The 27,931-nt window shown below is 44.3% G+C and overlaps 13 non-coding genes across 13 annotated transcripts; 11 read left to right on the forward strand and 2 right to left on the reverse strand.

Annotated features, from left to right (window-relative positions):
* Positions 1–138: 138 nt before the first annotated feature.
* On the reverse strand, positions 139–220 carry TRNAL-AAG (transfer RNA leucine (anticodon AAG)). Its single transcript has one exon. It is a non-coding gene; the product is annotated as a tRNA-Leu (tRNA).
* A 2,652-nt stretch (positions 221–2,872) lies between these two features.
* On the forward strand, positions 2,873–2,944 carry TRNAD-GUC (transfer RNA aspartic acid (anticodon GUC)). The gene has a single exon. It is a non-coding gene; the product is annotated as a tRNA-Asp (tRNA).
* A 1,813-nt stretch (positions 2,945–4,757) lies between these two features.
* On the forward strand, positions 4,758–4,829 carry TRNAQ-CUG (transfer RNA glutamine (anticodon CUG)). The gene has a single exon. It is a non-coding gene; the product is annotated as a tRNA-Gln (tRNA).
* An 881-nt stretch (positions 4,830–5,710) lies between these two features.
* Positions 5,711–5,782, forward strand: TRNAW-CCA (transfer RNA tryptophan (anticodon CCA)). Its single transcript has one exon. It is a non-coding gene; the product is annotated as a tRNA-Trp (tRNA).
* Positions 5,783–5,984: 202 nt separating this feature from the next.
* On the forward strand, positions 5,985–6,056 carry TRNAD-GUC (transfer RNA aspartic acid (anticodon GUC)). The gene has a single exon. It is a non-coding gene; the product is annotated as a tRNA-Asp (tRNA).
* Positions 6,057–11,496: 5,440 nt separating this feature from the next.
* Positions 11,497–11,568, forward strand: TRNAQ-CUG (transfer RNA glutamine (anticodon CUG)). Its single transcript has one exon. It is a non-coding gene; the product is annotated as a tRNA-Gln (tRNA).
* Positions 11,569–12,849: 1,281 nt separating this feature from the next.
* TRNAW-CCA (transfer RNA tryptophan (anticodon CCA)) lies at positions 12,850–12,921 on the forward strand. Its single transcript has one exon. It is a non-coding gene; the product is annotated as a tRNA-Trp (tRNA).
* A 713-nt stretch (positions 12,922–13,634) lies between these two features.
* TRNAD-GUC (transfer RNA aspartic acid (anticodon GUC)) lies at positions 13,635–13,706 on the forward strand. Its single transcript has one exon. It is a non-coding gene; the product is annotated as a tRNA-Asp (tRNA).
* Positions 13,707–17,538: 3,832 nt separating this feature from the next.
* On the forward strand, positions 17,539–17,610 carry TRNAQ-CUG (transfer RNA glutamine (anticodon CUG)). The gene has a single exon. It is a non-coding gene; the product is annotated as a tRNA-Gln (tRNA).
* Positions 17,611–17,778: 168 nt separating this feature from the next.
* TRNAD-GUC (transfer RNA aspartic acid (anticodon GUC)) lies at positions 17,779–17,850 on the reverse strand. The gene has a single exon. It is a non-coding gene; the product is annotated as a tRNA-Asp (tRNA).
* A 3,858-nt stretch (positions 17,851–21,708) lies between these two features.
* Positions 21,709–21,780, forward strand: TRNAQ-UUG (transfer RNA glutamine (anticodon UUG)). Its single transcript has one exon. It is a non-coding gene; the product is annotated as a tRNA-Gln (tRNA).
* Positions 21,781–24,574: 2,794 nt separating this feature from the next.
* On the forward strand, positions 24,575–24,646 carry TRNAQ-CUG (transfer RNA glutamine (anticodon CUG)). The gene has a single exon. It is a non-coding gene; the product is annotated as a tRNA-Gln (tRNA).
* Positions 24,647–25,876: 1,230 nt separating this feature from the next.
* TRNAW-CCA (transfer RNA tryptophan (anticodon CCA)) lies at positions 25,877–25,948 on the forward strand. The gene has a single exon. It is a non-coding gene; the product is annotated as a tRNA-Trp (tRNA).
* Positions 25,949–27,931: the final 1,983 nt, after the last annotated feature.

The raw sequence follows: 27,931 nt of genomic DNA on the forward strand, positions 1-27,931 counted from the left end.
CTTACGGCTATTCCGACGTGGTAATTAGAAAAAATGTTGGTTTAGTGGTACAATCCCTTTAAAGATCTCTTTTCAGGACATGTAATGAAAACACTATAAAAGTCACCAGTGACACCAAGGATAGAAAGTGTAAAGAGTTGGCAGCGGTGGGATTCGAACCCACGCCTCCAGAGAGACTGGAGCCTTAATCCAGCGCCTTAGACCGCTCGGCCACGCTACCTCCTATGACCTGGGAATTTGCACCTGTTAACCCATCGATGAACCATCCTAGACTACATTAAAGGTGATGTCATGGATAAAATGATATCTTTACACTACACAAAACACCCTCCCCCGCCTAAAGTCTAACTTACTTACTGTACAGGGCCCATGTCCAATGTTCACCTTGGGGCTCCGCCATTCCTACTTACGCCACTGCACTCAATTTAGATGGCAGTCCTTGACCATGTCTAACAAGACCAAGACTTTTCATCCACCATTGTTATGTATCATAAACAAGACTCCCGTTACGAGCTCCTCCTCCTATATATATTTACAAAAAACTCTTAGAAAATAAATGAGATTTAGCCTTGAAAGGGTAAAGGGGCCAGTGAGTATTAGACTGGAGGACCACCCTTATCAACCCCAATACCATGGGCCCTTCCAGTATATGAACAGGCGCTGCTACTCTGGACTCTTGTGGAAAAAGAAGGAGGCATACAGGGTCATATTCATACATTAGGGGGCCCTGTTCAAACTCCCCCCCAAAACAAAGAATACCCACCTTACCCTGTTCCCATGGACCTGCAGGTTCCGGCTGTAATAATACCTGGGTTTGGCGCTCATTGTGCTCCCTGCCACAGACATCACTAGCTGAAGGCTGAATAATGGAGCACAATGATAGCTCCACATTTGTATTCAACCTCTATCTGTGTCCACATATAGGACATAGGCCTACCAGCTGCCATCTTGTGAAGGCCGAGGGACCTTCCCCAGTCAGGACTTCGAGTACCTACCTCCACTATCCGGACTTCACTGCTTGCTGTTCCTGTACTCGCTCCTATTTACACCATTGCCGCCTCATACCTCGTAACACCTCCATATGGCTTCACACTCCCTTGCATACTGACAGCATCCTGGGGACACATGTAAATCCAGAAGGGACAAATGAGAAGATTTAGTAATTAGGAAAAATGGAGGATTTGTGTGCAGTGACAGCACAGAGACCCCTGGACATTTGGTACATAAAATTTCTACTCCAAAACCATAGGTTGTCATCAGTTTTTACCATGCTGAGAGAAGCATTGGTGGTTCAGTGGTAGCATTCTCGTCTCGGGTTCAATTCTCGGCCAATGCATCAATCATACTTACCTTTCCCCTATTCCAGCCAAAAAAGTAGAGCTTGCAGGAATTTTTCACATGCGTTTTATGACGGATTTGAGCCATCTGGACATCTCTTGCACTTGTGAATCTAACCTAAGTTTGCCTTCAGACCTTAGCAATATTAGAATTTTGAACCTTCTCCAGTCCACAAGCCCAAACATTCAAAAAGTTGTCGAGTACCACCAGCCCCATTCTGTCAAAAGGTGTCTAGTATCACCACATCCATCATGACAAGAGTTGTCCAGTACTACCAAGTTTGAAAGCTCAGGAAAATACACATTGTGCCAAAGAACCATATATTGGTCAAAACCTACATTATAACATATTGTCCTTTAGACAAGGTCAAGAGTTTCCAGGGGCAATAGGCATGCCAGCCACCAACAGCGCCCCTATTAACACCAGCTCAGTAGTACATCTTAGAGTCATGGAGTTCCACATCCTTCCTCATCCCTGGGCATGAAAAACAGGTGAGTGCCAACCCTGGCCTACTTTTCCTACCAAATACTGGGAAGCTTCTGGAGACATGTGGACATCTGGAAGATTATATTCAGCATATAATACTGAAATCTGTGACTCCTCTTTGTTTCCCAGGTAAAGCAAGGTATCATCTGTGTATAGACTGATTGGGAACACTACACCCCTGCCCATTCCTCCACCCAAGTCAGATCGGGCACTTCAAGGTTTGTCGAAGCAGTCTCACCGAGAACTCAATCACTGCTACCTACAGGAGAGTTAATAGGGGGCATCTCCAATGGGTATCACCAGATGAGAAAGGAGTTGGGCCATTTAATACAATCAGGAAGAATTCTAAATTTGTCTAAAAACTGGAATAGGTAATGCCATCCAACCGAGTTGTAGGCCTAGGCCATGTCCAACGAGACCAATGGTTTTATCCACCATTGTTACATTCATTAGAGTATCAGGATATCAGATACAACTCCGAAGTCTGCTGGACTGTCAGTAAGAGGCCTCCTTACCTTCGAAAAATTCCAATGTCAGGCATATCTTCATAGCAATGGAGCTAACGCATTTCTTGGGTAAGCAAGTACAACCCAAATCTCATATTGTCCACGGTTTAGATGGTCATGGCCATGGTCATCTAGTTGATCTGAGATTGATTACAGCAACTCTTTATATAATTTAGTTGATCAATTGAAGGTTTATCAGCTGTCCACTATGGACCTAGATAAGTTTTTAGCATGCACACCCCTTCCTAGGCTTTACCCCGAACAACAAATTCTGGCTGCCCCTTCTCCATCTCTGAAATCTATCTTGTCTTTTATGAAACCAAACAAATGGATATTCACCTCATTATACTGTAGGGGGTCTTCAGACTGGGACCCCCAGTGATCAGGATAATGGGGGACCAAAAAGTCCTTCTGAAGTCTTCTCGTGTGATTGGTACTTTATTCTCATTTATAGGGTTGTCAGAGATTGCACTACTAGCAATCCCCCATCTTTCGCCATATTGAATGTGGCGTTGCCCTTTAAAAAAGACACCCATAGCAATTCCTCGTTAGTATAGTGGTAAGTATCCCCGCCTGTCACGCGGGAGACCGGGGTTCGATTCCCCGACGGGGAGGCTTCATTTTTTTCCCCTAGTATTCAAGTCAAAAATAACAAAAATCACCTAAAATAATAGGAGAGTACAGAATACGAAAAATGCCAAGGTCACAGATTCAATCACCGTATTGGTCAGTCTGTTCTTACCTTCACATAATAGAAATAGTTTCATGGACTTGTCGGAAAATCCAGATAACATTATGTATGGGAAGACCAAAAACTGAGAAAAACCTCTCCAAGAGAAACCTAAAGAAGAACAAGTGATAACACGTCCCCAAGTGCCAACCACAGCCCTCGCCAAAAGTAAAATCCTGACCCCAGCCCCCTCCTGCAAGTCTTGGATTTAGTATCAAGAAATAATACTGCCACCTACTGGTCTTTACCATTCTATCTTCTCTAAGAAAGCTGTTTTTGTCTGGGAATTTTTGATGTTTCTCCAGCTGTTCAAAATTTTCAAGAAGATGAAAGAAATTTTTAGGATTGGTGGGCCTTGCCCCAGAATCTGTGTCGAAGCCAAGACCCAGGTGAGGTGTGCCGATAACGTAGCCCGGCTGGAGAAACATTTATATTTACCTATTATTGACCAATTTTTTGGATAGTCTGGGCATTCTTAACCCTTTAATGATGCAGGGTAATTTGTATGTTAATATTCGGAGACTTTTTTTTTATAGTTTCAAAAATTTGAGGCAAAATTTTTACTTTTCTGTTGACATAGCTATGTGAGGGCTTAGTCTTTGCAGGAAGAGTTGTACTTTCATTTGGCGCTATTTTGGGGTCCATATCATGTTTTGATGACCTCTTATTAACCTTTTTTGGGGGTCCATGTGAAATAACCCACAATTCTATAAGTATTTTTGGCATTTTCTTCTTAAGGCATTCCGAATTTCTTAAAAATAACATGGCAGCTTTGTCCGCCGGGTCATTGCCATTATGGCAGCATCATATTTCTATTAGTTTTATTAGGCTTTACCACGTTTACTAAAAAACCATAATTTTTCAAAAAATTTCACTGTTTTGCATGGTTTAGTTGACGGAGATTTGTTAGGACTCTTTATTTGCAAGGCAAGTTGTAGTTTTTCATTGGTACCACTTTTGGCATCTATGACTTTTTAATAACTTTTTGGAGGCAAGTTGGGGGTGACCTAAAAACGCATACTCACCTGTCACCTGTCACTAGGCCCAAAGGAATGGGCCTAGTCGGGATGGAGTGTCTTCAGGCGGATATCGCGAGGCAAATCCGCCTGAAAGAATGAGCACGTCGCTTCTTTTTCTGGGATCCGTAACAAATGGCTTCGAAAAAATTTATTAAAATGGGAGTCGTATTTTTAGTCAGGATTTTGAGGTGGATACGGCCTCAAAATCCTGACCAAAAACCCCTAAGGTTGGGTTCACACAGGAGTTATTTGGACCAGATTTTGAGGCAGTGGCCGCCTCAGAATCCAGTCCAAAAAACGGCTAGCTGCGACTGGATGCCGGTGCAGGGCATACAGTGCACCGACATCCAGTCACAGCATTCTGATCCGGATTAGGCCTAAAAGAATGGGACTAGTCAGGAGGCAATGTTGCGAGACGGATGTCCATGCCTGAATCAGCCACGGAATCCGCCTGAAGAAAGGGCATGTCGTTTCTTTTCTCCGCGAACGGGAGCAAACCACTCGCGGAAAAAGGAAATCACCAGCTCCCACTGACTTCAATGAGAGGCGTTTTTTGAGGTGGATTCCAAAGCGGATTCCGCATCAAAATCTGGCCCAAAAAACCCCGTGTGAATCTGGCCTAAGATTTATGGCCAGTCTAAGGCCAAGTCTAAATCCAAAGTTTCTACCATGTGGATTGGTTCCATGGTGTAATGGTTAGCACTCTGGACTCTGAATCCAGCGATCCGAGTTCAAATCTCGGTGGGACCTGTAGTTTTTTTTACCTTTGTTTCTGGGCCCTTTAATATTTTAGGCTTGTTACTGGGTATAATGTGCTCTTACTAAGGTGTGATAGTGATACCGGCTGTATCTGGTCATACACACAATAACACTATGGTAGTACTGCCACATAGACACATGTTTGGCCACTTTTGGAACTTAGTGGTCAAAGAATTTGACCAAAAGGTTTTTTATTTTTGTTTATTTTGTGTAACGTCTTCTCACCGAGATATTACATTGATGCTGACCAATGTTTCCATACATAGTTTACAATAACACTATTGCCATATTGTCAAGGAGATGATTTTTCACAATTTTGGAACTTGTGGTGAAATCTAGTTGAGAAAACCCAAGAACATCGGAGTATTGCTTAGTTCTCCGCCTACTAGGGCAGACGTAAGAGACACAAAAGGGGTTAATTATCATAATTAATTAGCATCCAATCAGCACGTAGAAAAGTCTATAAGAACCCAATGGAACAATAGTCCAGTCTATAATGGTTTGCAAAGAATTTACCGTATGGTTCCCTGTAGATAAGGGCCTGGAGATCTGTCACTCTTTTAGCAGAAGTGATGGCTAACAGGGAAGAGCAACGGTCTGAAGAGCTTCAGAGGGAGGGTGAACCCAACCATAGGTACCGTAATACCGCTCAATGGAATTGAAGGTCTTGGTGATGTCAAGGAAGACCAAGACTTCATCCACCATTGGTATTGGAGACTGGAAATCTAGGACCACCCTTATCAATCCCATATGAACAGGAGCCCACTACAACTACTATGGACTCTGGAGGAGAAAAAGATGGAGGAATCTTTCATGGAGGAATCTGGACTATGTTGTGGGTTTCATTGGTATAAACATCTTATTGTACCATAGACCTCGTGGCGCAACGGTAGCGCGTCTGACTCCAGATCAGAAGGTTGCGTGTTCAAATCACGTCGGGGTCATCCTTTTCTTCGTTCGAGTCTCATGTTCTCTAATATAAAATGTTGCGCTAATATCTTTGTGTGAATGGGGCTCTATTCACGTTTTTGGGGCGGTTGGAGATTGCCACTTTGACCGTGTCCCCCGCCCATCATATCACTCTCCCAACACTGAATGGTCTTATGACCCATGTGGAGTGTCCCTTTAAAAAGAGCACATAGCAATTCCTCGTTAGTATAGTGGTAAGTATCCCCGCCTGTCACGCGGGAGACCGGGGTTCGATTCCCCGATGGGGAGGCTAAAATTTTTCTTGTTAGTATACAAGTCAAAAATAACAAAAGTCACCTAAAATAATAAGAGAGTACAGAATACCAAAAAATGTCAAGGTCACAGGTTCAATTATTGGTCAGTCTGTAGTAGAGATAGTTTTATGGACCTGTTGGGAAATCCAGATATATGTATGTACTAGCTGGTACCCGCGACTTCGTCTGTGGTGATTGTAGCAGTGGGTATATACAGGGGCGGGTAAGGTTTTCGTACTGTGTATAAGGGATGGGATATGAAATGTAAGTTTGTATCTTGTTTTTGCTAAAATTCAGAGAATACGTGAGACTTTTGTGTTGAAGTTACTTTGTATTTGAGCTGCTATATATACGGTGTTGTGAGAAACTTTACATAGTGACTTTGGGACAGAAGTATTTGAAGTTAACCCTTTCCCGCCGATGGCATTTTTTGATTTTCGTTTTTGACTCCCCTCCTTCTAAACCCCATAACTTTTTTATTTCTCCGCTCCCAGAGCCATATGAGGTCTTAATTTTTGCGGGACAAATGTTCCTTCATGATGCCACCATTATTTATTCTATATAATGTACTGGGAAGCAGGGAAAAAATTCAGAATGGGGTGGATTTGAAGAAAAAATGCATTTCTGCGACTTTCTTACGGGCTTTGGTTTTACGGCGTTCACTGTGCAACCAAAATGACCTGTCCCCTGTATTCTGTTTCGTTACGATTCCGGGGATACCAAATTTATATGGTTTTATTTACATTTTGACCCATTAAAAAAAATCCAAAACTGTTTAAAAAAATTATTTTTTGAAAAGTCGCCATATTCTGACAGCCGTAACTTTTTTTATACGTTTGTGTACGGGGATGCATAGGGCGTCTTTTTTTGCGGGACCGGGTGTACTTTGTAGTTCTACCATTTTAGGGAAATGTTATTGCTTTGATCACTTTTTATTCAAATTTTTATCAGAATCGAAAATGGCGGTTTGGCACTTTTGACCATTTTTTCCGCTACGGCGTTTACCGAACAGGAAAAATATTTGTATAGCTTTGTAGAGCGGGCGATTTCGGACGCGGGGATACCTAACACCTGTATGTGTTTCACAGTTTTTAACTACTTTTATATGTCTTCTAGGGAAAGGGGGGTGATTTGAATTTTTAATCCTTTTTTTTTTTCTTTAAATATTTTTTTTACTTTTTTTAAACTTTTTTTTTTGCATTTATTAGACCCCCTAGGGGTATTGACATGGGTGGGCGGTGTCGCGGATTGTCAGAGCGGTGGGGTCGGCAAACATGGCTGCTCCGGAGCGTTAAAGAGAGCCTCCTGGAGTATTGTTAAGGTGAGGGGCAAAGTGGTAAAGTATATGTATATGTGATTGTGTGGGGTTAGGGGCGAGGCTGTAGAGGGCAATATGAATTTTGTGGCTTGCTATGGTCCAAAGTGTGTGAGATTGCAGAGATGGTGGTGTGAGTTTGGGTTTTGTGGGGGTCCTGGCACAAACGTATGTGCGCTATTGTGACAAAAAGTAGCCTATTGCGCAATGGGGTGTATTAACTATGTTTGTGGAAACTTTCAGCCAAATCGGTGGAGCGGGTTTTGCGTGATTGAGGAACAAACATCCGAACATCCAAACATCCAAACACACAAACCCACAAACTCACTTTATAATATTAATAGGATATGTATGTATGTATATATACTGTAGCTATATGTATGTATGTATGTATATATACTGTAGCTATATGTATGTATGTATGTATATATACTGTAGCTATATGTATGGAAAACCAATTCCAAAAACTGAAAAAAACCTGTGCAAGAGAAACATGGAAAAGAACCCATAACAACATGTCCCCAAGTGCCAACCACTGCCAAATGTAGAATACTGACCCCACCCCCTCCTGCAAGTCATGGGCATGAGCAGGATTTAGTATCACGGAGTAATACTGCCACCTACTGGTCTTTCTGATTCTATCTTCTCAAAGAAAGCTGTTTTTGTTGAGGAATTTTTGAAGTTTCTCCAGGTGTTTAAACTATTCAGAAAGATGAAGGAAACTTTTAGGGGTTTTTTTGGATCGGAATCTGAGGCAGAGGCTGCTTCCGGTTCCAATCCAAAAACTGGGTAGCCACGACTGAAAGCCGGTGCACTATGCATACCTCCCAACCGTCCCGATTTCCGCGGGACAGTCACGATTTGGGTGACATGTCCCGCGGTCCCGGTTGGAGGGAGGTATGTCCCGATTTCAACTCAGATGTGCGTAAGAGATGGGGGACATGAATCTGGGGGCAGAGATGGGGGACATGAATCTGGGGGCAGAGATGTGGGACATGAATCTGGGGGCAGAGATGTGGGGACATGAATCTGGGGGCAGAGATGTGGGGACATGAATCTGGGGGCAGAGATGTGGGGACATGAATCTGGGGGCAGAGATGGAGTGGACATGAAACTGGGGGCAGAGATGTGGGGACATGAATCTGGGGGCAGAGATGGAGTGGACATGAAACTGGGGGCAGAGATGGAGGACATGAATCTGGGGGCAGAGATGGAGAGGACATGAATCTGAGGGCAGAGATGGGGGACATGAATCTGGGGGCAGAGATGGGGGACATGAATCTGGGGCAGAGATGGAGGGACATGAATCTGGGGGCAGAGATGGAGGGACATGAATCTGGGGGCAGAGATGGAGGGACATGAATCTGGGGGCAGAGATGTGGGACATGAATCTGGGGGCAGAGATGTGGGGAAATGAATCTGGGGCAGAGATGGAGAGGACATGAATCTGGGGGCAGAGATGGAGGGACATGAATCTGGGGGCAGAGATGTGGGGACATGAATCTGGGGGCAGAGATGGAGAGGACATGAATCTGAGGGCAGAGATGGAGAGGACATGAATCTGGGGGCAGAGATGGGGGACATGAATCTGGGGGCAGAGATGGGGGACATGAATCTGGGGGCAGAGATGTGGGACATGAATCTGGGGGCAGAGATGTGGGGACATGAATCTGGGGGCAGAGATGTGGGGACATGAATCTGGGGGCAGAGATGGAGAGGACATGAATCTGAGGGCAGAGATGGGGGACATGAATCTGGGGGCAGAGATGGGGGACATGAATCTGGGGGCAGAGATGTGGGACATGAATCTGGGGGCAGAGATGTGGGGACATGAATCTGGGGGCAGAGATGTGGGGACATGAATCTGGGGGCAGAGATGGAGGGGACATGAATCTGGGGGCAGAGATGGAAGAGGGACATGAAACTGGGGGCAGATGAAGGGTGTATATGAAACTGGGAGAAAGATAGAGGGGGGACATATAATTTACGGGTGACTGTAGGAGGATTATACTGTGTGCGGGCACATGAAAAATTAACGAGTGGGCGGAGTCAACACAAAAGTGGGCGGGGCTAATTTTGTCCCTCTTTCGGTTCTTCAAAAGTTGGGAGGTATGTACTATGCTCCAGATTAGGCCCAATGAATGGGCCTAGTCCAGAGGAGGGAGTTTCTCGGCTCGGCCTGAAGAATGAGCACCTCGCTTCTTTTTTCCGGGGACCGGAAGAAACGGTTCCCGGGAAAAAAGACCTAAGCGGCTCTCATTGATTTCAATGGGAACCGTCTTTTTGGTCAGGGTTTCGAGACGGATACGGCCTCTAAACCCTGACCAAAAAACTCCATGAGAACTTACCCTTAGGATCGGTGGACCTTGCTCCGGAATCTGTGCCCATTTTTTTGGATAGTCTGGACTTCCTTAACCCTTTCATGATGCAGGGTAGTTTGTACGTTGATCCTCGGAGACTTTTATCATATTTTCTTTCTCGCCCTTCAAAAATTTTAGGCTAAATTTTTATTTTTCACTTGCCATAACTATGTGAGGGCTTAGTCTTTGGATTTAGCACTATTTTGGGGTACATATAATGTTTTGATGACCTTTTATTAACATTTTTGGGGGTCCAGGTGAAAGAACAGTCATTTTTGCATTTTGTAACCTCTTTGTCCTCCGGCTTATTACGATTATGGCAATATCATATTTCTATTGGTTTTATTACGCTTTATCGCGTTTACTAATAAAACGTAATTTTTCAAAAATGAGCGATTTCCTTGAGGTCATCGTATTCTGTCGCCTTTACGTTTTCACTGTTTAGGTGACGGAGATGTGTTAGGACTCTTTATTTGCTAGGTAAGTGACAGTTTTTATTGGGATCACTTTTGGGATCTATGAGTTTTTGATCACTGTTTTAGGGAATAGAGGTGACCAAATCAAATTAAAGGGGGTGTCCAGGATAACCTTTTGGACGTGACATCTCGTGTCCTTTCCTTAGACCACTGAGTTTAAGATTTATGGCTAAGCATTAGGGCTGAGCAATCGGGATCGGAAAAGATCAGATTCCTATTGGCGATTGAGAAAATGTCACGATCGCGATGGGAATTCCGATCCCGATCTTTTCAGGCGGGATCGAGATCGGGGCTTATTTCCCACAATGCTTAGCTACTGGCCAATCATTGTGGAAAAAGCTTAGCACCCATAGGAATGAATGGAAGCGGCCGGCCGCTTAACCCCCTGCGTGCCGGCTGCGTCCATTCATTCCTATGGATTTACCGCAGCCTGCAGTCTTCTGCTTCGTCCCTGTTTTACTGTATACTCAGCTGAATATACGGTAAAACAGGGACAAAACAGAAGAGTGGCAGGCTGCGGAAAATCACTGTGTGCTGCGCTGCTGTGAGGACAACGAGGCAAGTTCGCGAGTAGATAGATACTACTGTACCTTGACTTGTCTATCTACTAGAGTCAATGTACAGTAGTATCTATCTACTAGACAAGTCAATGTACAGTAATATCTATCTACTTGTGAACTTCGCTCAACTTACCTGCTGAGAAGTGCTGCCACTGCCCTCTGCTGGTCCGGTCCGCTGTCCTTCATGTGACTTCAGAGCGCCCTGCGCCCCACCTCCCTAGACTAGTATTATAGAGAAGGCGGGGCTTAGGAGAGTGTCTCCCCGCCCACAAACTCCAGCCGAACCAAGCCACGCCTACTCCTTATATATCTACAATACTAGTCTAGGGAGGTGGGGGGTGCTCTGAAGACATGTGAAGGACAGAGGACCGGACTGGACCAAGAAGAACAGGGAGCTGCAGCTGTGCAGGTAAGCGGACACCGGTGGGGGGGAGGAGGTTAATCACTACACAGTGTGGGGTCCAAAAATTTAAAGAATTTTTGGACTACATGCTGTGTAGTGAATAGGATCGTTTTAAAAAATCCAATCTCCGATTATTTAAAAAATCCCATTGACTTGCATTGGATCGGAATTGGGATCAGCTTCAAATGGAAAATGATCAGAAATCGGATTTTAAAAACGATCCTGAAATTTCAAGATCAGCTCAACCCTACTAAGCATAAATCCAAAAATTTCCTACTTTTATGCTCTCTCTCCTTTCCAGAGATAACCATGTTGTAGGTTGGTTCCATGGTGTAATGGTTAGCACTCTGGACTCTGAATCCAGAGATCCGAGTTCAAATCTCGGTGGGACCTGAAGTTTTTTTTTAACTTGTTTCTGGGGCCCTTTAACTTTTTATGGCTGTCACGGGGTACAATGTGTTCTCACTGAGGTGTTATAGTGATACTGACTATATCTGGCCATACGCACAATAACACTATATTAGTATTGTCATGTAGAGACGTTTTTGGTCACTTTTGGAACTTGTGGTGAAACCTTAGTGGTGAAAGAGTTTGACCAAAAGGATTTTTGCTTTTGTTTGTTTTGTGTAACATCTTCTCACCGAGATATTACATTGATACTGACGGTTGTTTCCATACATAGTTTGCAATAACGCTATTGTAATATTGCCGAGGAGAAAATTTTTGACAATTTTGGAATTTATGGTGAAGTCAAATTGGTTGGGAAAACTTCTCGTTTGTTTTAAGGACATTAGCAAGTAGGAAAACTGCCCAGTCCTGTAAGGTTGGGTTCACACGGGGTTTTTTGGTCCGGATTTCGACACGGAATTCACGTCAAAATCCAGCTCAAGCAATCGTCTCCCGTTAAAATCAATGGGTTCCTTTTTTCGTGAGCGGTTTGTTCCCGCTCGCAGAAAAAAAAAGCGACATGCCCTTTCTTCAGGCGGATTCTTCTGCGGACGTCCGCCTCGCGACACTCCCTCCGGACTAGGTCCATTCATTTGGGCCTAATCCAGAGCAGAATGCTGCGACTGGATACTGGTGCGCTGTATGCACTGCCCTGGTATTCAGTCGCAGTTAGCCGTTTTTTTGAGGCCTCCGCCTCAAAATCTTGTCCAAAAAAACTCTGTGTGAACCCGGCCTAATACGTCTTCATCTTAAAGTCAGGGAATCCCAGACCTTTCCTCACCCGAGGGCCTAAAACATGGTGGATCTGACTCTGGCCCACTTAATGTAACAAAGGAAGAAGGCCAAAATACTGGGATCCTGGTGGAGGAAGTGGGTCGGAACAGCTGTCGATGACTGGCGCAATATATCCAAAATTGGGGCAGTAAAAATGTTTTGCGAGGACCCATCCTGAGTTTCAAGCCAAACTATAGGTAATGCTACGCAATCGAGTTGAAGGCCTTGTTGATGTCCATCCAGCAAGATCAAGACTTTTCATCTACCATTGGTATGTACTGGGTGATCAAGGCTGTGTCCTCCTCTTCCTTTAGCCCTGATTTTCCAGTCAAAGGAATGGACCTTCAAGCATATGAACAGGACTCCATTACAACTATTGAGGAGCAAAAGATGGAGGAATGGCTGGACTATGTGGTGGGGTTTCATGGGTACGCGTAGCTCATGTTTCCCATGGACCTCGTGGCGCAACGGTAGCGCGTCTGACTCCAGATCAGAAGGTTGCGTGTTCAAATCACGTCGGGGTCAAATGTTTTTCATTATATAGAATCAGGTTCGAGTCCCTTCGTGGGACAGAGAAAAAACAAATAAAAATTTCAACCAAAAATTGTAAATTGTCCCTATGGAAAAGGACAATATGATTATCCAGGAGAGCATAAAAGTGAGCAAATATCAGCTTGATCCATCTATAAAATAAAGTCCAAATATATGACCTTCATAATACAGAATATTTAGTAAAGGCGATAAAACACAATATAAATATGGTGTCGCCGTAATCGCCATTATTGGAAGAAAAAGTTGCCGCGTTATTTTTCATGCAGAGTGAGTGTCGTAAAAAACAAAATGCCAATAAAATTTCACATAGGCCTCAAAAAACATTAAAAACATTGTGGCAACTAAAAGTACGACCTGTCATGTAAAAAACAAGCCCTCGTGTGTCAGCGGTAAAGCAAAGATCTTATGAATTTGGAAGGAGGCGATGGAAAATATGACCGGTAAATACACTTACACAGAACAGGAGATAATAGTCTGATCTCTGGAGATCCGATCTCTGGGCCCCAAGTGATTAAGAGAATGGGGGGCCCACAAGTCCCTCCGAGGTCTCCCTGTGAATGAAGCGCTGATGTCTTTGTGTGCTTGGTGCTCTATTCACATTCAAGAGGCCACCGCATTTCCCACCCAACACTGTTTGAATCCTATGATCCATGTGGCGTTTCCCTTTAAGGAGTACACATAGCAATTCCTCGTTAGTATAGTGGTAAGTATCCCCGCCTGTCACGCGGGAGACCGGGGTTCGATTCCCCGACGGGGAGGCTTCAAAATTTTTGGTAGTATAGAAGTCAAAATCAACAAAAATGACATAAAATAATACAGAATACTGAAAAATGTCAAGGTCACAGATTCAATTATTGGTCAGTCTGATCTTACCTTTACATAGTAGATTGTTTTATGGACCTTTCAGAAAATCCAGATAGCATTACGTATGGGAAGACAATTCCAAAAACTGAGAAAAACCTGTGCAAGAGAAACCTGGAGGACAGCCTGCGATAACACGTCCCCAAGTGCCAACTACAGCCCTCTGCCAAATGTAAAATACTGACCCCAACCCCTTCCTGCAAGTCTTGGCAGGAGCAGGATTTAGTATCATGGAGTAATACTGCCACCTACTGGTTTTTACCATTATATCTTCTCTAAGAAAGCTTTTTTGTCTGGGAATTTTTGATGTTACTCCAGCTGATTGGTGGGCCTTGCCCTGGAAATGGTCCGCAGTAGATTGAACTCTGGGGAACGCCAACTCTGGGCTGCAAATGAACACCTGATGGCTTCTCTGAGCCACCTAGCTAGGGTGGATTTAGAGACGTTAAGGCCTCTGGTTTGGCCTGAAAATGATGTTAGGAAGTTTTCGGACTTCCTGAGTAGATTCTCAAACCTCTAGCAAGATCCAATGAGTGTAGCCTCTATTCCTCAGCGGAGGACAGTTATGGATAAAAAAAATGGAAGGAATATGACCTGATTTATGGTCGCCATGATTGGCACTTTTGAATGAAGACCAGAAGATACCATAGATAAACCGTGTTGGGAAAGAAGGTTATGTATGGTTCAGTTGATGAAAACGCCTGACACATCACGTATCCTCTTTGCAGACGTTATTGCTAACAAAAAAGGAGATCTTAAGTGCGATCCATTTGATCTAAAGGCTCAAAAGATGGGTCACATAGACCTTTGAGTACTGTAGGTAGGTTCCACTTCAAGATGGACCTTAACACTGTGGGTTTGAGTCTTGTAGCCCCCTTCAGGCCTAGATCTCCAGGCTGTCATAATGAACTTTTTAAGATCTGGCCAGAGCTGAGAGCCCTGAGATACCAGGTCCTGTACTGGTAGAATTCTCCAATAGGTCCCTTGACTCTGTATCTGTTGGGAAGACCACACCTCTTTGGCCATAACGGTATGATGGCAATTACTGTTGCTTGATCCTGCCTGATTTTCATCAATATCCTCGGTATCACGGAAACTGTAGGGAAGATGTATGTCAGCCTGAACCTCCAAGGGATGGACAGGGCACCCACTGCCCAGGGATTGTCCTCCTAGTATAATAAGCAGAACATTCTCACTTTGGTGTTGACTTTTGTGGCCATAAGGTCTAGGTCCAGGCAATCCCACTTCAGAGTGATCTAATGAAATATCTCCAGATTCACAGCCCATTCCCCTGGAAGGGAGTGTCCTCTGCTCAGTTGATCCGCGATAATATTGAAGGATCCCCTGATGAGAACTGCCGAGTGGTGTGTGAGGTTTTTTCCATCCAGGACATTATCATCCTCACTTCTCTGAGAAAGGGTTGAGAGGGTTGTCCGAGGTTATCTTGACAACTGAAGGGAGAAATGTTGTAATGCCAGATGGACTACACAAAGCTCTTGGAGATTGGATGACATCCCTCTCTAAAGGGCTCCAAAACCCTCTCACTTGTGCCTCGTCAAAATGGGCTACTCATCCTAGAAGGAATGCGTTCATAGTCAACAGGGTCCACTCTGGTAGGACCGTGGACATCCCGTCTTTCAGATGGGTCCACCACCTGAGTGAAAGACGAGCCTCTGGAGATAGAGCATTTCTCTTGTCCAGTCCCATACACTGAGGACCTCTCTCAGGTGGTCGAGGATGCCCTAAAGCCCATTGGACAGCCGCTACTGTCACAGACCTCAAGCCAAGGACTCATTGTTGTTCTCACCCAGCTAGATTGCTGAAGAAGACACACCCAGTAAAGTCTACACAGCGGTAGAGTAACAGCACCTGAGAGAACACGCTAATCTTCTGTCCATAGGATCCTGGAGATTTTGATATGTTATTAGAAGGGAGAATGGTCCACTTAGGAGGTGGTTCCCACTTCTCATACTGCTCTTCAGAAATTGGAAATAGAGCCTTAAATCTCCTATTCTATTTGCATTTCCACTCTGTTGGCATTGCCTTCTGTAATGTGTCGTCCACTTTAAAGGCCCTAGGTTCTACAGAGGTGAACTCTGGAGCTTTTCCGTGGTCAACATCATGGTCACCTGACAAGATGGACTTAATATGTTTGTGAATCTTCTCCACCAGAAAGATCCCTTTAGTAGAGTCTTCCAGATCTTCATCTGAAGAAGAAACAGTCTCGTCTACAATCTGAAATTCTTCATCAGAATGGTTGACAGATTTACAGTGAAGTGAAGTGTGCTTTGGACGTTGGGAGTTCTTCGTTTCCTGCATGGAATCTTGGACATGTTCTTTTACCCATATTACAAAATCTTTCATAGATGGCTTCTCAGATGTATTGGTATGGCAATGGCGACACCTATTATAGTCCTAGCCCCCAGGCAGAGGAATATTGGAGTCTCTACTGTCTTCACGTGGAAGAAGATTTTCTACCTGCAGAGTCATCACCACCAGAACCAGCTGAGGACATCTGGGAAACATAATAAAGATGTTAGAATAACAGACTTATAGGTAACATTACAGGTAAGAATATACAACTTGTATCACAAAAAAGAGCTTCCTCTTGAAGAAGTCCTAGTTCTTCTCTGTGGAACAGCCGAAACACAGGGCATTAAATAGCCCAGGTTCTTCTTCCTCTTGGAGCACACACCTCCTTCGCTGTCCCTCCTCTTGGAGCACACACCTCCTTCCTCCTTTGCTGTCCCTCCTCCCTGTAGGCTTCACCCAAAGACACCATGTTGATGAGCATAGGGGAAACACTTGACCCACACAACAAAGGATGGACCAGAACTCACAAACTTTAGCTTGAGAAGCTAGGATTAAAGGCGCGTGTCCAACAGCCAGACGCATAAGGACACCAGCCACCATGCCACTCTGGAACATGGAGCCACAGATAAGTGACAGCAAAACCTTTGGAGGGATAGCACGCAAGGGAAATATTCATGGCAAATTTCCACTAATTCTTGGTGGCATTGGGGTAATCTGGACATCCTTAATAAATGACGCTGGGTTCACACCTGCGTTCAATGTGTCCGTACTATGGTTTCCGTCTTCTGCATGGCAGAAGACGGAAACCATAGATCGGGTCCGGCCGTGCGCGGCGGTGAGCGTTTTAGGCTCTCCGCCGCGAAACCGGATTTTTTTATCCGGACACAGAGTACTGCATGTCCGACTCTGTGTCCGGATTATAAAACCCGGTTTCGCGGCGGAGAGCGCAAAACGCTCACTGCCGCGCACGGCCGGACAGCTTTCTAACCCATTCAAATGAATGGGTGAGAAAGTCTCCTGCATCTGTTTTATGCAGGAAACGGAAACCTGCAATAAGGAAAGAAGAACGCAGATGTGAACGAGCCCTTACAGGGAGTCCACATTGTTGTGGTCATATTAGCGCTCTCTAAAGTTGGCTGTACACATTTAGATTTTTATTGAAATGGTGGATTTGGCCCAAACCAGTGCTGAGAGCATGCCGGACATTTTAGACTAACTGTAGGCCAAAATTACCAGTGTTCGAATTCATCTGCCATCTTGGAAAGTCTCTGTACGCAACATTCAGTGGGCAATTTAGCTGTTAATCTTGATGGTGGAATTAGTCATATGACATCTACAATGTAAGGCCAAGCCTAAGGCTGAAGAGTTCCTTCCATGACACCCTCTTTCATCACCATAAGCCATCTCCTCTTCAGTGGTTCCATGGTGTAATGGTTAGCACTCTGGACTCTGAATCCAGCGATCCGAGTTCAAATCTCGGTGGGACCTGTAACATTTTGTACACCATGAAAATTTATACTTCTGGATTTCCCAACAGATCCATCAAATGATCTCTACTATGTAAAGGTAATAACAGACTGACCAATACGGTACCAATTCTGTACTCTCCTATAATGTTATGTGAGTTTTGATTTGAATTATAGCAAAAAGTGTAGCCTCCCCGTCGGGGAATCGAACCCCGGTCTCCCGCGTGACAGGCGGGGATACTTACCACTATACTAACGAGGAATTGCTATAGGTTCCTTCTTAAAGGGAAACGCCACATGGTTAGGTTTTGCTATTTTTTAGGTTTGTTTTTGAGTTGGAGGATATACATAGTCCCCAATACACCATTGTAATATTGCCAAGGAGCGGATATTTGACAATTTTGGAATTTTTGGTGAAATCTTACAGGTCAGACTGGAAATTTTCTTTGGTGACAAATAACAAAAAAATATCAACCAAACATCTCTCTCTGGATATGTAATGAAAACACTATGGACAATACTGGAAAAACAAAAATACATGGCAGCATTGGGACTCCGAGGAGCAAAAGCCTAAGCTCACTGCCTCTGCCGCTCGGCCACCGCCACCCGACATGGCCAAGGTAAGTTTAATCATTAACCAATTGTTGATCTGTCTAAGTTTGTTTAACTACTTCAGTACCGAATCAATTTCTCTGGTTCAGGACACATTCTTAAGTTTTTGAGAATAGTTTTCCCTCACTGTTACAGTAATTTCTATTGGTATTGTCATTGGGGGTGGAGTTAGAACCTGTAATGTGGGCACGGTATTGGCAGATTTTTTTTTAAAACATCTTACTTTAATTTTTATTTTTTACTTTTCTATTTAGATATATATTTTTTTAATATTGTGTCCTTCCACCTCTACTCCACCTGTGGTCCACTACATGGGGCCTTAGCCTAGCTGTTGAGCTGATATGGATCCTCTAGGACCCAGCAGCTCTGCTGAGCTCCAATCCCCAGTAGATCACATAACCACCGGGTCAGGGGGAATCTGAATCATCAAGAAAAGGGGCCACCTGGATGTATATACAGGGTGGCCATAATATAACCTCAGGTGTTTGGAGTCGTGTGCAGGCTGACCCAATGGACGGAATTGCCTGAAAATTTGTATGTGTGCTAATCAAGGCATGGGGAAACGGATGACATGAAAAAAAAAACAACAAAAAAAAAAAACACAAAAAATCATCCCCAACTGCTTCCTGGTGACAATGACACCCGCATGACATTTGCATTAATGTTTCTGCATACCAATTGGCCATGGAATATCCTGTGGAGCGACAAAGCGTATTTTTACCTGAATGGAACGGTCAACACACAGAACTGTTGCATATAGGCCACCGAAAACCTGCGTGCGCTCGAGGGGGTTCTGCTGCATTCGCCCAAGGTGACCGTTTGGTGCGGGTTCACCTCATCGTTCATGATCGGACCGTTCTCTTTCGAAGATTTGGGCCCAACTGGGGTTGCCACCAGTTCCGTCACAGCAGCGAGGGACCAGACAATGCTGGAAACAGTGGTCGTTCCCCAACTCCAACAGCGGCAGTGTCTGCAGACGATCACCTTCATGCAGGATGAGCCCCTCCTCACATCGCAAATCCTGTGAAGAATGCTCTTCGTGCACATTTTCCCGATGACAGGATTTTGAGCCGCTCATTCCCTACAGCGTGGCCACCGCGCTCTCCGGGTCTCACTCCTTGTGATTTCTGTGGAGACACTTGAAGGAGCGTGTTTATCGGGGAATGTCGAAACCCTGCCTGACCTCAAAGACCGCATCACGTTAGAAGTGCGCAGCATCTCACCAGAGACATTACACCCAAGCATCGAGCACGTTCTGCATAGGATGACCATGCATGATGGCGGCCACATTGAACAGTCATGCTAGTCGGTGGTCCAAATGGGACATCCCTAAGTATTGACAGACGGGTTTTGCGTGGCGCGCTCACTGTACAGCGCCACATTATCCCCTGGTGGGGAGTTTTGGTATTAAATTTCTTTTTCATGCTGTCCGTTTCCCCATGCCTTGATTAGCACACATACAAATTTTTAGGCAATTCTGTCCATTGGGTCAGCCTGCACACGACTCCAAACACCTGAGGTTATTTTATGGCCACCCTGTATATTCTATGGGTGGCCCGAAGCTGGTTAAAGGCATTAGTAAATAGCAAAACAGCAGTGTAGTACATCTTCTTCTTAAAGTCGGGGAATCCCAGACCCTTTATCATGCCAGGCCTAATACACGACTGAGTGTTAACACTTGCCAACTTAATATCGTATAAGAAGAAAGCCAAAATACTGGGAGGCTCATGGAAAAAGTGGGTCGGAATAGATGCCGATGATTGGAGCAACATATACAGAAATTTGGGCAATAAAATCATTTTGATAAGACCCACCCTGACCCAACTAGAGACACAATGTGGACCAAACTTAAGTTTTTTGGTGGGACAGTGTCAAAAACGAGGAGACATTAAGGGAATAATATTGCATCGCTTGTGACTTTCACTCTGAGGTAGGTCATCTCTGAAGGGTCACACATAAAATAGTCTTACCTGAAATTTTCTTACCTAATCTGAGGCAACACAACTTTCCCTTTAATAGGGTTATTCCATTGGGATGGGGGAGTTTAGTTTAGCCATTGTGTGGTTGGGGTGTGGGAGGACACTCGGTAAGTTTTCATTCTGCTTCCACTGGGTAGAGAGGTGTTCCAGACTCATAAAAAAAAATATTAGGAAATTATGTAGGTGCCCCCATGTACATAGAAGTCAGGACTATTCCAAAATGTTAGCTATCTTGTACAGTGAACGGTATAAATATATATCACATTGGCCAAGTTAATGTGTTTTGGCCTTATAGCCATGTGGCCGGTTAGCTCAGTTGGTTAGAGCGTGGTGCTAATAACGCCAAGGTCGCCGGTTCGATCCCCGTACGGGCCAGGATACTCTTTTTACCATAGCTTAGAGGTAGTCTATGGATTTCCCTTAAAATCCAGATAACATTATGCATGGAAAAACAATTCCAAAAATTTACAAGAACCTGTGCAAGCGAAACATGTAGGACCCCAAGTGCCAAGCACAGCTCTCTCCACAATGTAAAATACCGAATCCAGTCTCCTGCTCGTCTTTCAATGAGCAGGATTCGGCATCACAGACTAATACTGCCACCTGCTGGCCTCTCATTCTATCCTCTGAGAAATTTGTTTTTGCAGTGTGACCATGAGCCAAACATTTATCCTGTGAATATTCCTGAAAAGAAGTAAAGCATAACGGTGAAGCGTAGAGCCCAGAAACCGTAAAGAAAATGTACAAGATATCATCTAAACAAGATCGCTTAAAGGGGATGTCCAGTGACTGTTCGGAGGAGGTGTAAAATACCAAAAACATACTTACTTGTCCCCAGAGCTCTGTTGTCTGCTGCCATGGTCTGTTCGGTCTCTTGCCAATGACTGGATGGACTGGGTCGTGGTAGACTTGTTCATGGTTAGGACTCCGAATCCGGTGATCCAAGTACAAATCTTGGCGGGACCTGTAAAGTTTTTTTCTGCATGTTTCTGGGTCTAACATATTGAAAAGATCTCGAGTTATTGAGTATGAAGTGTGAGCATCACAAATACGTGAGGGGAGATGCTGAAGGCCGTAGTATTATGTTTAGGCTGCTCACAGTAGCGTAAGCAACATGCCACCAGACGTTGACCATTGTGTCGAAGACTAAAGTTGGACTCATCACTGAAGAGGAGAGATCTCCATTCCGGCCTCCGTTGCCCTTTTGCTGTACACCATAATAGCCTTTGAGAATGATGGCGTGAGGTCAATGGAACACCTGCAGCCCAATGTCGTGTAGACGTCTTCTGATGGGTTGTGTTGATACGGTTCACCACCAAATTCCACTTGAGGGACAGAATGGTTCTTACAATCGGACGATCCATCCAGGCAATGTCATTGAAGTTCATCTTTGTTCTCTCAACCACCAGGACACACAATGTCGATCCCTGAAATTTTCACTATGTAACGAAACTGTTCCGTACTGTAATTACAAGGTCGTAAACATGTCATCTCCAGAAAAATAAGACATAACGAGGCACATACTAACTGGTTCCATGGTGTAATGGTTAGCACTCTGGACTTTGAATCCAGCGATCTGAGTTCGAATCTCGGTGGAACCTGATAGTTTTGTAACTTATGCCATGAACTTGTAGTCCATGGCCCGGCTGAGTGATGACACCAATCATTGAAGGCAAAATTGCTCATCAACAGGAGAGTTGAGGAAGACAGTGATGTACAGGAAGAGGAAATAATCCCTTGTTCAGTTCTTCAATGGACTCCAGGAACTTCTGGTCATGTTGCAGAAGAAAATATGAGTAGTGTCTCTTGGTAGACGTGGAGACAGTGTTGTAAGCCCAATTCTTTATTGGCTCCCAGAATCAGTCACCGAAGAAGATTCTAAATATAAAGATTAGAGGGCAACACCTCACCCCAAAAGTCCTTCAGACAGGTATCGAGGGACGTGATTGCCTGGGAGAGGGAAGAACAGGCTGAACACTTGTCAGCTGTCCATCACTTGGAGGCTCCTCTGGTAATGGAGGCCTCGTTGAAGGAGGACACTGTTAAGGCAAGGCTAAACGCCATTGAAGTGACACTTAAAGGGGTTGTCCAAGAATTATAGATTTCTGCCAAGAGGCTGGGGAAGGTGAAAAAAAACCCCAAAACATACTCACTTATCTCCGGATCTCCAGTGTCCCCAGTGTTGTTCGGTCCAGCGGTGCTCGGGGGCTTGTTCTGGCAGAAGTCCTCGCCACATGTGGTTGCTTAGGCCAATCAGCGGCCTCATTAAAGGTCAAATGTCATATGTGAGTATGGGGTTTTTTTGTTTCTTTTTTTTCATGGTTTTCTTTTGAGGCACATCCTACAGCATTTCCTTGTTCGTATAGCGGTAATTATCACTATGGCAGACCAGGGTTCGATTCCCCAATGGGAAAAGAAAAATTAACAAAAGCCATGTAGCATAGGAGAGTACAGAATATTCCAAAGATTTAGAAAACTGCCAGGGAACCGGGGAATTGGTAGGCCCCGAGCCTTCACCATCAGTCCTCATTTTCCCAATGCAGGTGCATTGACCAGGGGCCCGATCAGGATGTCAGGGGCCAGTTTGGGCCCCTGGCCAATGCATTTGCATTGAGAAAATGAGGACTGACAGTGGTCCGGGGCCTGATCTGTAACCTCGGGGCCCCAGGCTGCTGGCAGCACTTTAATGATTAAAGATGGCCGGCTGCCGGCAGTTTCCCAGGGCCCCGACACTTACACAGAGGCCTCCTGCCTGTGGTATACTTTCCCTATTAATACAGGAAAAGTATACATGGGGACTGAGGACACCGGGGCAGGGGCAGCAGCTGCAGCTTCCCCTATCGTGATCCTCCAATTCTCTGTGCAGCCCCTCCCCCTCGTGAGCCATCCCTTACATCGTACAGTGTGGGGACAGGAGCAGTCTACGGCCGTGCTGCACTTCCTTCTTCATAAATGTAAGTATATTCTTTTTTTTCTTTTTTTTTGGCAAATGTAATAATTAATATATATATGTTTATATTTGTTTAACCCTTAAGTCTTATCATGGTGTCTATCATACACCACTACAATACACATATCATTATGATAGACACCATGATAGTACTTAAAGGGGTTGTCCCACGTCGCATACTCGCTAGTCTTCGCTGCAGCAAATTCTTCTGTCTTCCGGTTTGTTGTGTCATTGGTGGGTGGGGTTACATATGCAAAGCCAGCGGCGAGAAGTCGTCGCTTCTATGCCGCTGTCCCTGCGTGTGTGCTGCCGATGCACTAGGCATTGGATGTACAGTGTTCACAATGCCAATACAGACCCGGCATCTGCTGTAATAGAGAGGCGGATGCCGGGGAGTGTAGACGCCGGCACAGGTGAAGCCAGCAGCGGCAGGACCGATGCTGCTATTCCGCTCCTCCGCCCCCCCCTGCTGCTGAGCCGTGGAATCCACCTGAAGAAAGGGCAGCCCGCTTCTTTTTTCAGTGAATGACAGCCTGCTGCTCACGGAAAAAAGAAGCCTGGCGGTCTACATAGACCACCATTGTGAGGGAGTGGATTATGACGTGGATTACGCGCCATAATCCGCCCCTTCTGTGTCCGTGTGTACGGGCCCTTACATTCTAGGAGCCACGCTGCTCACATTCCATACAGTGTGTAGCAGTGGGTTTAGGCATTGTGATGGTGCACATCATGTGGTGGGTGAGCAGCATGGCTCCCAACATGTTTTTAACTTTAGTCGCCCTGTTTCGCTAACGCTGGTCTGCAGGGGTCCTGATGGTGGGCCCCTAGAAACAATTCCACTGGTGGGCCCTAGACACCCCAGTCCGACACTGCCTGCACAAGAGAAACATGGAGAAGTACCAGCAACAACATTCCCCCAACTGGCAACCCCAACCCTCTTCCAAATGTAAAATACTGACCTTACAAGTCCAAGCCAGGAGAAGAATAAGGTTAAAAAAAAATAATCAAAAAACGAGTCCAGCTATTTAACCTCTTGTGCTTCTTCTTGTACCTATTAGAGACGGAGCCTATATTTCTGTGGTGCTGTCATAGAGGGGTAAGTTGAGGGATACCAGTATATTTTTCCCACTTTTGGTATCTATGAATTTTTGATCACTTTTTTAGGGGAAGCGAGGTGACCAAATATATATTAAAGGGGATGTTGAGGATAACCTATTTTTTTATATATGAGATCAGGGAAGGTGAAAAAAATAATAATAAAAAGAAACATCGCCACCGTATGTGTCCACTCAGGTCAATCAGGCTCAGCAAACACATGATGTCTACTTAGACCATTGAGTCTAAGATTTACAGCCAGCCTAAGGCCAAGCATAAATCCAAAAATTTCCTACTTTGATGTCCTCTCTCCTTTCCAGAGATACCCCAAAAGTCCGACATTGTAGCTTGGTTCCATGGTGTAATGGTTAGCACTCTGGACTCTGAATCCAGCGATCCGAGTTCAAATCTCGGTGGGACCTAATAGATTTTTTGGAACTTGTGGTGAAATCTTAGTGGTCAATCTGGTTAAGAATGCTTTTTATTTTTGTTGGTGACAAATCACAAAATCAGTCAGTTTGGAAACCATATTACTAGTCATTGTGGACCACACTGAAGTAAATAGTTGGCAGTGGTGGGAATCGAACCCACACTCCAAAAGAGGCTGTAGCCTAATTCCAGTCATACCACCTAACATGGTCATGGTACTTGGACCCATTAACCAATTGATAAACTTCACAGCCCTGTAGTATGTCTTGAAGTGAGGGAGGCCAAGACATTCCTCATCCCAGGGCCTAATAAACAATTGAGGAAGTATGTCGGAACAGATGTTGGAGATTGAAGAAATATACAGTACATATATAGTATTTTGGGCCATAAGAACATTTTGACAAGATCTATCCTGACAGGCAAGAGGCATAAGGTGGACTAGAACTGTTTTTTTTTTTTGGGTGGGACAGTACCCTGAATGAGGAGACATTGAGGGAATAATGAGGTGCCACATTTCTTGTGACTTTGACTCCAAGGCAGGTAATATCGGAGGTGTCACATAGAGGTTGGTTATCTAGAGATTATGTAGACCTAAGTGGACACCAATTTGGTCTTCTCAGAGACTGGTATCATCTGTGTGCAGACCGTACCGCCTTGCTCTGAAAGGGCTCCATCAGTGCCCCTTGTTGCATACAGGAAAGGGTATAAGGGAATGCAGAGGCCTCCAGGTGATAAAGCAGGTGGGTCAAGTCAATAAACCTAGAGAGAAAACCGAACTTACCCAAAACCTGCCCTATATAATTACACTCAACCATGTTAAAGGCCTTGTCTGTGTCCAGTGACACCAAGACCTTCAATCCACCAATGTCAAGTACGGCCTGGACGTTCATACACGACTCTCTCAGGTTCCATGCTGTAGATTTTATTAGCATGAAGCCATTTTGATGGAAGGATGTTGGTCAGGGATTTGTTGTCCACTTGCGAGAGTGATATAGTCCAGTAGGGCTCATAAGCTCCTTACCAGGCTTGGTGATGGCCAATATTGGGGCCTCGGTCATGTTTTAAGCCAATTTAAGGTGTAGTGTGTACCAAACTTTTTCTTGGTCCTGAACCAACCAAACCCAAAACAAAATGAATCTTGAATTCTCCCTTCTCTATCAATGATCAATGAGATCTAATGATGCCTGTAAATGAGGGCAAGGAAAAGGAGCACCACCAATTATGACCTCGTGGCGCAACGGTAGCGCGTCTGACTCCAGATCAGAAGGTTGCGTGTTCAAATCACGTCGGGGTCATCTGATCTTTTTATTTTTTTCATTAGGGTCAAATCCACTTCTGGAGCAAATGAAAGTGTTTTAGTCATCTCGCCTCCCAAAAAACATTAAAAAGTAACCAAAAAGTTGCAGATACCAAAAAATGATGCCAATAAAATTAACAAATTTAAATTTTTTTTTAAAAAAAGTTAAAAAGTTACTGATGTCAGAATACGGTGTCAGCGGGCAAATAATTTTTTTCCCCAAAATGGAATTATATTTTGTAATCCTGGTAAAACATAATAAAAGCGATATGAATATGGTAACGTAACGACCAGTGAAAAAAGTTACCATGCCATAAAAACAAAACTCGCCCCTCCTACAAAAACATTAAATAAAAACTCATCAAACATTATATTTTTTTTTTTTTTTTAGGCGCTGCCCCCTGAGAGGCTGGCTGCCCTGATACAGAGCTCCAAGCTGGGAGCAAACTTTTCTTTCCTTTTTCACTCTTTTTCTCTCTATCTTCAAGAATCCGGTAACCAAGCAATCTAGCACTATGAATTTAGCAACTATAAATCGAATGGAAGACCCTGTGGAGTTTTTTGTTCCTTTTGTTTCCATTGTAAAGCATGGACTCAAGACCTGGTTCAGCTGGTTTCCACATGTGCCTGTTACCATCCCCCCAGCTAGGACAGCATGGCTCAACATGCGGCATGGAAGAGAAACCTACATGGAAATGCGGACTTCTTCGTTCAAGGAGATGATTTTTGGCGTCTATTGCTGATGTGTGAAGATGCTACAGCTGACTGGTATTTCTTTCTATTACTGTGGACACGTGGGACTCTGCTACAGCCTGGGAACCTACCATCACCCACCTACCCCAGGAGCTATGGAAGCTTGGCAAGAGAGCAGCACCATGTATACCTGGATGGTCTCTGACTTCCTTGGGGCAGTAGAACACTGTGGTAAGGAGGAGGAGGAGGAGGAGGAGGGCTTGTGATGAAGGACATCTGGGGCATTTTTTGTGGTTAAAAGGACAATAGTGCTGATACAAGATACCGAACTATCAGCTGTGAGCAGGAGATCTCACCACCTACCAAAGGGACTACCACATGTTATCATGATAGCTGCTTATGTCCCCCCACCTCTGCAAAAATTTCTGCTTGTTATATCCACATGCTGTGACCCCCCTCCTCGTGTCCTACAACCAAGTCGGCTGTATTATTATTATTATTATAATTATTGTTATTAACATCAATCGGCACAGAGAACTAAATGATCCTGCAGTGTGTCTGTGTTTCTTTCTTTTTTAGTTGCTCTGATTCCTAGGATTTCTCTGCCATGAGCTGTATGTGTTTCTCTCTTGTTATATACTACTGTACCATCTATGAAACTGTATCACTGAAATTTCCCCATTGTGGGACTATTAAAGGAATATCTTATCTTATCTTATCTTATATTTACCCCAAAATAGAACAACTCATCACGCAACGAATAAGCAAAGAACTTATACATTTTGGAAGACAAAGGTGGAAAATATAAAAAAAAAAACTCAAGTCTTAAGACCTAAACTATCCTGGGCTGAAGTAAATATGTTGGGTCCAAAGTTAGAATCCTACTACAGTATATCTCCCTACTCAGTAGTTACCATAGAAATATCTGCTGCTTCCCTGTACAAAAACATCCAGCGCAATTCCTCGTTAGTATAGTGGTAAGTATCCCCGCCTGTCACGCGGTAGACCGGGGTTCGATTCCCCGACGGGGAGGCAAACTTTTTGCATAACAATAATATCAAACTGAAGTAAAATAGTAGAACACAGAATATTTAATAAAAATAAAAATCATCCAACATTTTTTACAAAACAAGTTATAAAGTCATGGATACAACCTAATTCTGAGTTTCATAAAAAAAAAAAACAGCATAGAACATGTGGCCGGTTAGCTCAGTTGGTTAAAGCGTGGTGCTAATAACGCCAAGGTCGCGGGTTCGATCCCCTTATGGGCCAGTATACTGTTTTTACT

Source organism: Leptodactylus fuscus, chromosome 5 (genome assembly GCF_031893055.1).
Source record: "Leptodactylus fuscus isolate aLepFus1 chromosome 5, aLepFus1.hap2, whole genome shotgun sequence".
NCBI lineage: Eukaryota > Metazoa > Chordata > Amphibia > Anura > Leptodactylidae > Leptodactylus > Leptodactylus fuscus.